Genomic DNA, 9,443 nt, shown 5'->3' on the forward strand with positions numbered 1-9,443 from the left:
CGATTTGTCTTGCAGAAACATTGACCTCAATACCAGACTGAGGTGGGAGTTCAGAATGAGGTAAGGTCCCAGCTTTAGTAATGACGTCAAAGCGCACATAAAACCCTCTGGAATATTATACTGTATTTGTACTGCAGCTCTTGAGGACAAACTTAAAAGATGTTTTAATGATAGCCTGAGCTGACCAAGTATTCACTTTCAGGAAACTGTCAGATTTAAGGTAGAGTGCAGGTGATGAGCTACAAGCCTCTGTACATGTAAATTGGTTTTTTTCCCCCTCTTCACTTCTTTTCCTCCATCAAGTTACACCTGGACACTTTACCAAGGTTTAAACACGCAAAAATATGCTGTTGCTTAAATTTCAGTGAGTCCTTTCATAGCTATCTGACGTGTACACATTGTTCCAATGCATTCTGCATTTAGGGAATTTCAAAGACACTTTTGGACACATGGGAACTTTTTTGACACTTTACCTGTGAGAACGCAGATGTCCAACACAGTCGGACAGAAAAGGAAACAGTCTGCCGGCATCCTAACAAGAAGTGTGTATGAGGTTCAGCTGCACTCATGTGAGAACAGAACTGGCAACTGTGCAAAGAATTCACAGCAAACAAGCAGGTGCAGCGGGTGTCACTCCTGCATGCCCAACCTACCCTATAAATAAATCTGAGTATAGAGCTCGGTATAGTGACATCATCAGCGACTACATTATGGAACCATTGTTCACGCAAATCCAAGCAGACAATGGAATATATGGAGGTAGACGCTGCTTTTGAGTTAAATTGTGGAGATTGCTGTGTTGTAAAATTACACAACTGCACATTTGAGTAAGGTGGAAGAAGCAACAAGGATCTAATGTCACGGAGCCAACGATATATGGCTTGGCTAGCAGTTGAGTTGGAAAAAGAAAAGACATCTTAAGCAACATTTTGGAAATTATGTTGATCACCCCATTGTCACGTTGGTGACTAATAACACATGTAACTGTTGTGGTTACATGTCGTAATGCTGTTGCTATGTTACACACCTTAGACGTGGCAGTCACCTTGGCTGTAGCTACATGGCAGCATAGCTAGAATATAGGAAACTCTTTATACAGCTTCTTCAATAGTGCGATGCTGCCCCACTGTTACACGTTCAACGCACAGAAGTTGGAGAAAATGGGAAACCTGAACATCGGTAACTCAACCCCTCCTAACATCGCTCCTTTGCCTCATTTAGCTTCTCTCCGTGTCATGTTGCTGATACCGCTGCATCACATCTTATTACAGGTAATTTGGGTGTTTTTTGGGTGGTTTCTGACTTGATTCTTGAAACATTATCTGGAGTTCATACCACTATAATGTGATCAAGGTTGTTGCACATCTGACTAACTAGTTATATGACTGTCAGATCTCAGGAGTACAATTCTACATAACTCGATCATCGATCCAGCAAACAGAAAACATACTGCAGTTTAAAATATCCATCTGCCTTCTTTGGCTTCTTTTGAATTCACATTACAACATTCATGCAGCATGCATACAAGGGTGGCATGGCCATGTGTAATTCAGCATAAGAATTACAGCGTGGATTTGCTTCATTAGGATTCTGTCACCAACACTCATCGTCCAAGTCCATTTACTGGTACCGGTTACCTTTAAATACAACATTTCATTAAGGCCAGCTGTGACATGTGCTTAAAATAACATCAAATGATTGCTGAGTGATCCCTGGGAAGCACAGGTGCAAGAAAACCACATGGCTGACTGTCTGTGGTTCTCAGTGTCATTAAAATCAAAACAATAACAACTCTCACTGTGTGCCATATAAACGTCAGCACTGTTTTGTAAGAAGACATTGAGATTCATGTCGCATCTTGTCACACCCTACCACAGCACACAGGCAAATATAGCAAACTAAAGCATGACTAAGGATAACAAATAGTTTCCAAAACACAAACTCAAGGTCACACTTGACAGTGCTGACGCTGCATTTTAGTCGAGCGCAAGAGTTGAGTAAACAAGCTGACCCAGATAGCGATAGGACAGAGGAGCACAGTACAGTACATAACCACACCAACACCAGGTTTCAGCAGCTAGCTGAGGCGCAGCGCTCCTACTGAGATTTGTCACAGTGCGTGATGTGACAATACCATGGTGTGCCCCTGTGTGTTTCCACAAGGAGGAACTAAGCCAAGGGCGTGCCTAGCAGATGATGTGGTAAATGTAGCTGTTTGGTCACAGAGACAATAAAGTGTGTTTCCTAAACAAACAAGGCCAACCGGAGTTCACTCTCTCACACACTTACTTTCACTTCTTCTTCTTTTTTTTTTTTTATAAAAATACTGAAGTCACAAGTTAAATGATATCCAAGAATAAGCAAAGAATAATTTAAAAAGCAAAAAAAACAAAAACAAAAAAAAACAAAAAACCTGTCAGAACCCAAATAGCCCACAAAAATACCAAAGTGGCCAAAGTGACAAGTTCATAACGGGTCCAGAATTTCAAAAATTACCTAACCGACTTTGAAACAACCGAGCTGGTAACTGGGAAACAAATACCACAGTATACATATATTTAAACTGGCTATATAAATAAATCATCTGATTGTTGCATACAGGCCTGAACTGTGTGCTTTTGTACTGTTTGAACAGGAGTTATGGGGATGTACCAGTCAGGCCAATGCTGAGGTTTTTGTTTAGGTTAATAATTGTTGGACCTTTTGCATCAGGAAAAACACAAACATTGTTTATTAGCTGGATCCCAGAATTTCAGCTATTAGTCATACTCAGAAATGGCACTAGTGCATCCCTTCCAGATCCCCCGGCAGCAAGGGGATCAACACCCATAATGATGGCATGAAGGCATCCATAGAAGCTACTCACATGACTGGAAACACACACACACACACACACACACACACACACACACACACACACACACACACACACACACACACACACACACACACACACACACACACACACACACACACACACACACACACACACACACACACACACACACACACACACACACACACACACACGATTAGGCTCCAATTAGGCTGACATGCACATGCTCTGTGAGGAATGGATTCAGATGACATGTCATTTTCTTCCCTTCGTCAGTAAATATGCGAAATGACACTCTGTTAATTGAGTAGATTCTGTGACCTGGAAGATTTCGCATCCAATCTCCATATTCATGCACAGTAATGGGAAAATGCCCCCCCCCCCTTACACACTCAACCCAGTGGAAACAGCAGTGTGGTTCTGTGACAGTGTTGCAACTACTTGCACTTTAAATTCTGATTACACCCACACATAAGCTACAAGTGCTACAAAGCACTGTTTTACTTTACTTTCTTATTAGTTGTTTGAAGGGAACCTGCAAAGTAAGAATGTCATTGCTCTGCAGAGCCATTTGTGTTTTGCGGTGTACATGACAATAAACATCTTGAATTTTGGTTCTTGGCGGTGTCCAGTGGGATCTGAAACTTGTTGACCTGTGTAGAGAGACTTTTAATAAAGCGACCACCAGGGGGTGGTTTATAGGAGCCATCGTCTGCCCCGAAAGTTCATTTGGCTCCAAGTCTCCTTCACCAGTGGTCATTGTCTGGCCCTGTTGCCATAGTTCCTACACTCTAATATCTATGGAAACGCCTTCGATGAGTAGACCCATTGTTGACTCTGTCGAGCCTGTCCTCACACACATGCTCACAAAAGAAAATATACAGTGAAACTAATGCTGTAAATATCAACACACATGCACATATTAATAAACACACCTCCCCAAAGCTGGATAGAAGTCATTTCTACTTCACGCTGGGTCAGATGCTTTCAGTAATTCATCCGCCCACAAGTGTATAATAAGGTTATTCTAACCCCACCCCGCTGGGACCTCTGGCAACCAAACAAATGTGCAATCTAAACACCCAGCCCACATGCATATCTCATCAAACAGCAACGTCAGTGGATGCACAAAGGCATAAAACAAAGAACTGTTTGGCTCCGTCTGAGACCTCGGAGTCAGGGGAATTGACGTATAAAAAAATATGGAAGACTGAGGCAGGAGATGAGCGCAACAAAAATGTAGTTTGTCGAGTTTTTTTTACACAAATTATTTTTGGATAATAAATTGATGCCATTGACTAAAAGGCAGCTATTTTGTTTACGTTACCACTTGAAGGAAAGTAGGCCAAATAGTCGAGAATGGAAGAGGATAATGTTAATCTCCTGCTTTTTTTTGTTGTTTTGTTTTTTAAATGGTAATTTTTTTCCATCTAGTCTTCTTCCTTTGCTACTTTATTGGTGCGTATTCTAAAGTGGTAACCCAGTAAATGTTTAACGTATAAGCTTCAACTGCTGAAAAGAACCACAGGCAATTGAAACTATGTGGAGATTTGTACACATACATCAATGGGACATTTTCATCTGCATGACTAGTAAACGTGCTGCCGTGGAAACTTGGCCCTGTATTACTGATGGCAAATAGTCTAGAACAAAGCACTAGGGTGGAAATTCCTGTATCTGACAAATGTCCTTGCAATTAAACTAGCCTACCCACGCTAGTTGAGCTAGCCACAAGTCCCCCCAACACACAAACATATCCCAAGTTGAAAGGTTTAAAGGTTGTGTATTTAATGGCCTAGTCATTTCAAAGTTATCTAAGCTCATCTTATTGATTTAAAATAATTCCCATTTGTATTACACTTACTTAGCACTTAGTTCCTCCTACGCCAAGCGGCGCATCGGGCAGCTAATGATCTCCATCGATGTCAGTCAGCGGCAACTACTTCGGCTTCGTCCCAGGCAATGTCGACGGTTCTCAGATCATCCATAAACCTTTGACGCCATCTGATCTTTAGTCGGGGTTGCTTTTGCTTGCCAGTGCATGGGAGCCATGTAATGGCGATCTTGGCCAGGCGATAAGGGGGTAGACGTCAAATATGGCAAAGCGGAAGCGCAGTCAACTCTTGAGGTCTTCCTCAGTCAAGCCCAGCAGAGCAATGTCATCCGAGAAGTCCAAGTCGGTGAGATTACGCGCTTCGTACCAGGGGACACCGATGCCAGCTTGGTCAACTGATCGTTGCATGATGAAGTCAGTTACAAACAGGAAGACGAAAGGGGATAGCACACATCCTTGTCGGACGCCAGTATTGATCTTGAAGAAAAATCTGTGCAGCCGTCATCCGTCCGGACGCAGCAGCGGGAGTTGGAGTAGAGACCATGAAAGGCATCTACAAACTGCTGAGGGACTCCATAGTGGCGTAGGATAGCCAATAGAGTCGGCCGGTGGACGCCATCAAAAACCTTCTCGAAGTCAATGAAATTAATAGAAATCTTCCTTTGCTATTCCAATGTTTGTTCAACAATCATGCGGAGGGTGAAGATTTGCTCAACGCACGACCGGCCACTCCGAAAGCCAGCCTGCTCTTCTCACAATTGTTCATCCACTGCACATTGTAGGTGATTCAAAAGAACGAGGCAAAGCACTTTCCTGGGTACCGACAGCAACGTGATGCCCCACCAGTTGTTACAGTCACCCAAATCACCTTTCTTTGGAAGTTTGATGATGACGCCTTTTGTCCAATCATCGGGTACATGCGATGTTGACCAGCAGGCGTTTAGGAGTCTTGTAAGGGCGGCTTCCAACTGGGGTCTGCCATGCTTCAGCATTTCGGGGAGGATTACAAATCTATTTTAAATATCACTGGATTTTAAATATCACTGGATTTTGGACAGAGAGGCTGGTTGGTCATATCACTCAGTCCTACTCAAAACAATTTTCCATTCAGATAACATTGTAGCTCAAATGATAATAATAATAAAAACTTAAAGTATTTTAGGTGGTTTGCATTAATTTCTGTAAAACAAACAATGAGCCTTAAATTTCAGATTTAAAGTCTAAAAAGCTATATTGTTCACCTGGGTAATAATACAGTCAAATTAAAATGCCACCGCAATACGTTTGCCATCTTGTCTCATTGGGTGTAATAGACACACATACACATGCTTAAACAGCATGGCGTTTCATCCTCTCCAACCTTGTGGGCCTCCATTCTGTCTGACCAAACCCAGAGCAACTTGCTGAAACATGCCAAATGAATGACAGAGAGAGAAAAGAAAATCTAAGATGATAAAATTAAGCCTGCATGTGCGCAAACGCACACATTCCCCAACAAAAGGAAAACACTCGAGTCCAAGACTCAATCAATTTGCAGTGAGAAGGGAGAGTGGAGCCACATGTTTTTGATAAGTCCTCTAGCAGAGCAGGGTGAGGTAATGATGAAGTCATCTCTGTCCTCTGGACAGGTTCAAATTCACTTGGCTGTACGCATTTTAAATAGCTTTGGGCTCACAAACACGTATACGTTTTTCTTGTGTAGTTCTGCGCAATAAAAAGACTGCATAAAACATTGAGGTGTGCAGGAGGTATTAAGGCCAGGAAATAATAAAGGTGCACCAACATGTGGTCACTAAAGCAGCTCCTAACATAAAAAAACCAAACATTCATTAATTACCTTCAGTCTTAATATCTGCCTCCTTGTTTTTCTGTTCCCGTTTCCACAAAACATTACCAAGCAATTCAGACTTACTATAGACACGCCTCATTAACGGTCCCTACAGACTGCACCCACTCAACCAGTCACAGCCACTCTGTTATTAAGTCACTTAATCTATGTGGTTGTCAATCCAGTCCCCCGCCACAGTGGACAGTGTACTTCCTGTGCCTGAGCATTCATCTGAAGATTAACTCAACTATGTCATGTCTTGTGCTATTATAAAACTATTCATAGGAGAGAAACAAGAGATCAGCTCAGACAGAAAGACGGCAGTTGTGTTGAACCCAAAGACTCCCTTCTGCTTGGCTCGTAAAGGTTCAACGTAAATGTAACTGTGTGTGCAGAATACAGGTAAACATCATAGGAATTTAATTAAGATGCAATGTAAGTTTAGTTAACAAGCTCAAATTTGCTTTCCACCACTATCTAGCACTAGCTGATATACATCACTTTACCAATAATCATTTGATAGAAGGTGAGTCATAAAGTACTGAAAGTCATATTGGTGGGGAAATCCAGTTAGATCACCTGCATGTTGCACCAATAACACCGTACAAGGAAGGGCATACAGTATAGTGATAATAAAGGTAGATGTGCTGGTGGATGGAAATTTGGTAGGAAAAACAGAAATCTTCAAAACCATATCAGGAAAGCATGACAGAGTTGTGTGAAAGCAAAGCTTTATCACAAATTATCTGCAACAAAAGCTGGATAAACTGATAAATGTTAGCCATTTTCCCTCTCCACTCTGTCAAAGCCCAATAATCTGCAATATTCCTCTTCTTCAGTCAACTAACATTAGAACCAAGAGACAGAAACCTCACCATCTCCCCTCCCTTGAGTCTCCAGCAACTGCAATATTCATGGGGACCTTATGAAACACTTGGAGCGAAAAACACAAGAGAAAATTGAGTTTGCATCAGAGAGGATGTGCAGAGGTGGAGTAAAAATAAATATGGAATATGCTCGCTCCCCCCCCCCCCCCGTGCAGTCACTGGTCTGGGTTAAATAGCTCAGTTATAGAAAGTCCCTGAAGGATTTTGAAGTAGGGCCCCTTCGATCTGAGTAAATCAGAGAAAGGGGGGAATATCGTTTTAGATTTCACGTCCATATGGCAAACATTCACAGCTTTTCAAAGAGCTCTGCTGAGCAAAATAAAAGAGGGGAAGAAACAGAAACAAAAAAACAAAAACCCAACATCAAGCATGTCAGGGTCCAGGCATTTTGGAGTCAATTATCATATTTGTCTGGGTTCGTTTTAGGTTCGGACAACCAGACTTTGGCATGGAAATGGATATCCTTACAGAGCCTTTACAGGTTGTGAAATATCTCATACACAGAGGTGCTGATGAGATGGGGTGACATAAAGGGACAAAGAAAGCGAGAGAGGGATGGGGGAAGCTTTCTTCCAGCCTTCCGAGCATAACAAAAAAAAAGGGTGGGGGAAGAAAAATATGGGGGGAATTTAGGGAAATGACAGCAAGCAATGAAATACAAAGGAGGAATGACTATAAAGTCAGCTGCTGACCATTTAACTGCCCTTCAAGAAGCAAGCCTTGCCACATGACAGCTATTGTGACATAGGGTGTTATTGGCTGTGGGCAGGTATTTTGAACTGCCCCTACAGTGAGTGATATTCACTGTTTACTTAAAGAAACCAGATATGAAAAGATTTTTACTAGCCAGAGGTGCTTCTGCAGGAGAAGGAGCTGCCCAGTTAGACTTCAAAAAAGGCTTTATTGTGGGCAAAGTGGTACTCCCAGATAAAACTGAAGCTTGTCGTTTCCACTTACATCCAGAGAGCAAGAGTTCAACAGTTTTGCAAAAAAAAAAAGGGTTTATTTGCTTCTGAACCACAAGTCTTGATTAATGAAAATTTGCTAACAACTCATGTGATTTAAGCTATAAATTAAAAAAAAAAATTAAAAAAAAATGATGTAGCAAACATCACAACAGGCCGTTTTTAATGTTCTTACACATTCTGGATTTGGAGATGTCAGACTGAATTTGAAACTTTCTATAGATGAAAAGAAAAAATCCTGATTACAAGGATTTTGTTGTATGCTTTTTAAGTATTAGAAACCGGCTAAATGCTAGACATGTGTAGACAGGCATTAGCCATCTCTGAAAACAAATACTGTATGTATGTTGAAATTGAAATATGCTCCACATATGGCAGACATTGGCTCTGTTGACCGAAATTAGCTGATCATGATTGGATTAACTGATGACAATGGCTTCTTTCTTTGTTTTTAAAGCTTTTATGTCGCATCAGCTGCAAGCTGGCTGGATGTTGGATGATGAAGTGATAAAAGGCATAAATAAAAGGGGAGAAAACAAACATTAAAAAGAATACAACCAATAAATTATTAATAAATGAATAAGTTAGTTGTTGTAATTTAAACACTGGTGCAACACAATAGTAAAGCAGATAAAGGACACTGAGTGCAGGTGCAGTACTATAGTATACTTGACCTTCAACTTTAAAAACTCACTGAAAAATGAAAATGTTATAAATCACTATTATAAAAGGTCAATAAAAGGGCTCCCAAGCTAGAATGTTTTCCACTGTTCAAATGAATAAATGAAAAGCTGTGTAGACCCACGGTACATGTATTAGACACCAAACATGTGAATACCTGCAATGAGGAGGCCTCGCGTTAGAAGCAGCCAGTAGATCTGCAGGCGTGCACTTGTCCCCGACCTTCTCTGTCTCCGACTCGCTCAGCTTCAGCTCAAACGAGCAGATGTCCGGTAACTTTCACTGACGTTCAGGCAGTAAGGTGGTGTTGACCCGCTCCCAGCGGGTAGAGCAGGCAGCACGCATGCTGTGGAGATCGTATGCCGGCTGAAGCGGAAACACGACATCAGCTCACAATATAGCAGGAAGTGAA

General features: G+C 41.6%; 1 protein-coding gene across 1 annotated transcript in view; it reads right to left on the reverse strand.

The window, feature by feature from the left end:
- Positions 1-9,374, reverse strand: part of add3a (adducin 3 (gamma) a) — a 104,984-nt gene extending 95,610 nt beyond the window's left edge. Inside the window, exon 1 of the mRNA XM_087841911.1 lies at positions 9,189-9,374. The gene's annotated coding sequence lies outside the window, so the exon portion shown is untranslated. The remainder of the gene's footprint in view (positions 1-9,188) is intronic.
- Between the last annotated feature and the right edge of the window lie 69 nt (positions 9,375-9,443).

The sequence above is a fragment of the Neolamprologus brichardi genome, chromosome 6 (assembly GCF_056152115.1).
Source record: "Neolamprologus brichardi isolate AB-2024 chromosome 6, ASM5615211v1, whole genome shotgun sequence".
Classification (NCBI taxonomy): Eukaryota; Metazoa; Chordata; class Actinopteri; order Cichliformes; family Cichlidae; genus Neolamprologus; species Neolamprologus brichardi.